Below are 3,101 nucleotides of genomic sequence, written 5' to 3'. Positions count from 1 at the left end.
GGCGAGGCGGAAGAGCCATCGTGTGGGATATCGCGGGCGCGAGCTCGGCGGTCGCGGGGATTTTCCGCGTGCGTATTACCGGTGTGTGTGTGTGTGCGTGTGCGTGGACGAGCGCGCGTGTGTGGGTTGCGTTACCGTCGCTCTGTGGCCGTCCTTGAGGTGGTGAGCTAGAGCGTCACGTCAGGGCGCGGGTACGCCGTTTGAGAGGAGGGCTGGTTCATAGAGCGAACCGCCGAGCTTCGCGGCGGAATCTTCGGCTTAGCGGCGGGCATGAGCGTGCATGCTGATTCGCGAGGTCCCGGCGCCGGGTCGGCCTGTTGAAATGCTTGCTAAGTTACCCGCGCGCTATCTCTCTCTCCGCGGCTATAATGCCTGCCTGACCGCATGGCCGGATTATCGGTTAAATAGCGCCGCTTTCGTTTGGCCACGTAAGAGCTGCTGCTCTCGGTCTGTCGGTGGTCTTTCGTTTCCTGTTTTTTTTGTTTGCGATCTCTACGCTTTCGGCTATTGTGCCGTCTTTCGCTGCTGCCTATTAAACGCACTTATTATTTACTTAATGGAGATAATTGTGTTCACGCCCTGCCCTCGAGGGTCCCGCTCCTACTCCTGTTAACCGGCCCTTACCCGTACCCCCCCCTCTGCCGTTAGGTCGAGCTAGCCGGCCCTCACGCGAGCGAGAAACGGCTATCGGTGTTGGTGGATCCTTGGTGTTACCGGAGTCTCGCGGTTTCCGCGTGGTTTGTGTTCTCGTTCGCGGGATCGACATCGCTGGGAAGCACGTCTGGCGCCCAACATTGTTGCGGCTCACGGTTCTCGCTCGACCGCGTGAGGTTCCCTTCCGTACGAGGGCCATCGCCGGCCCTCCGACCCGATTGATCCGCCGTTCCCCGGAGCGCGCTCCCGCGCGCGCTCCGCACCAGATCGACGCCGGGGAAAGGCGTGACAGTATGTATGTATGTACATATAAACATAGATAAACTCGCGAACAAAAAAAATACGTAGAATATAAAACGTGTCACGACAAGTTTGAAATTCTTGCAAAGTGGGGGAGGAGATATCCCCTCTTAGATTCCAAAAGTACCCACTATATACGTCGCAATTTACGCGGATGCGATCAGTCTTGTGATACCCGCTTGTACGAACGGTTTCAGAAATATACTTCGCCAAAGAGAGCAGTGCATCGTTCGAAACGAAGAAGGACTGTAACGTGTAAGTTTCGACGTTCTATACACAAAAAACACAAAAATATTTTTTTTTAACTTTATGTACGTACACAGCATGGAGCGTCGCGCGGTGCGCTTGCTGAGCAGGCGTTACAACCTGACGGCTACGGGCCACAAATTTTTGGAAATTGGCATCAACGTTGGTTACGTACGTAACCGAGTTACGTGGAGATCGTCCTGAGAGGTTATCGCGGACACGAACTGTCGCTGTCGCTCGAAACGTGGAAGGGTCTCTACGAGCAGCGATGGAATATGTACAAGCTGCTTCGAAACGAATACAAAGATAATTTCATGAGCGTTGGGCCGCTAACGGTCAGAGTGTGCACGCTGAACAACGTTACGCTCGTACATCTCAATTCTTCATCCGTATACATGATGATGATCGAAACGACGCTATGCCGTATGTTCGAGTTTGATGGGTGTATCGACGTAACGTTCGAACGATTAGCCAGACTCATCGACACGGTTGATGTCAAGTATACGCGATTGTCCAATATCGCGCCCGAGAACGCTATACGCGACAGCGGCATCTTCAACACGCATCTCAGCCGGCGCTTCTCTCGCCGTGCCGCGACATGTAGATAAAATATCGACGCTTCTTTGTCATATTAAATAATACATGTAGAAAAAATATCGACGCTTCTTTGTCATATTAAATAATACCGCGACTCATTTTGGGCTGGGCGGCGGCCCATTTTGATGACAACGCATTTTGGGGAGGGCGGCGGCGGCGGGGTCCCGTGATGGCGGCGGCGGCTGTTTTTGTAAACAACGATACCATTGATACACGTCATCATGCTAGGACCTTCCCCGCGCTATCCCTTCCCTTCCCCCGCGCCTACGAATACCCCCGCGCCCCGCACTCCCCTCGAAGGACCTGTGTTAGAACCGGCCTTACCATACTACTTGTATGTGGGTGTATCGCGGATTACATAAATACGGTTCTGTATGAAAAATAAAAATGAAAAGTGATTGAATGTGTTGTGTGTGTTCTTCATAAAATGGCGGCTTGTGAGAGAAGGGGAGGGGGCTACTGGGAATTGGTAAGGAATGCGGTGCAGGAACATAAGAGTTGGAGGTGCTTGTACTGGACAGTGAAGGGGGTGGGATTGCCTGGGATGTATACTGTGACTATCCTATCGGCTTCATTATGGGCTGCGGAATAGAACCTAAATAAATGGTCCCACTCCGCAGCGGAAGAACCGGAAGGAGATGAAGGTGGAGGAGGAGTTGGAATTTGGTCAAGGGAAGGAGGTGGGATTGGGTTCCTCTTCGAAAGGCGAATCGAGGGGAGGGAACTGTTCTGAAATGGGAGGAGGGGAATATTGAAGGATGTCAAGGATCGAGGAATCAGGGATGGACGGGATGGACAAATCTAAGGGGAGGTCTTGATCAGGAGGGACAGGAGAATAGGAAATTTCTGTATTATAGTTATCCGCCGCTACCTGGACAGGCTCAGGTTCGATCTGGCGGGCCCGTGGACTCCTGCGGACGTTTGGATTACGTCCCCATGAACGGGTAGCTTTCGTGGAACCCCTAACGCGTGCTATAATAGGAGCGCGGGAGAATGTGATATATATATATGTGTATATATATACTATATATGTATCAGTGTGTATAGTCAAGCAAAACTTACTGTTTGGCTGAATCAGAGAGAGATTGATGTGCGAGAGGCTGAGATGGTGGCATCGTCCCCGTATAGATTGCAAAGAGTTCTGGGCCGGGCCGGCAGTTTGACTGGACACGGGGATGGGGCGAATGGTCGGTTAGAGTAGTCATTCTAGACTGATACCTGACCCTCCGCTCAATCGCGACAAATGCCTTATACTGAGTTAATAGTGAATGAATACGCGATCTGCACTGTCTCGATTTTGGAAA

At 52.0% G+C, this 3,101-nt stretch overlaps 1 pseudogene; it reads left to right on the top strand.

Moving 5' to 3' along the window:
* The window catches only part of LOC108730678 (uncharacterized), a 2,315-nt pseudogene extending 676 nt beyond the window's left edge, over positions 1 to 1,639 (top strand).
* The last annotated feature ends 1,462 nt before the right edge of the window (positions 1,640 to 3,101 follow it).

This window comes from Mycetomoellerius zeteki, unplaced genomic scaffold (assembly GCF_001594055.1).
Source record: "Mycetomoellerius zeteki isolate Tzet28-1 unplaced genomic scaffold, Tzet1.0 scaffold946, whole genome shotgun sequence".
Classification (NCBI taxonomy): Eukaryota; Metazoa; Arthropoda; class Insecta; order Hymenoptera; family Formicidae; genus Mycetomoellerius; species Mycetomoellerius zeteki.
This window is presented reverse-complemented; position numbering and strand designations above follow the sequence as displayed.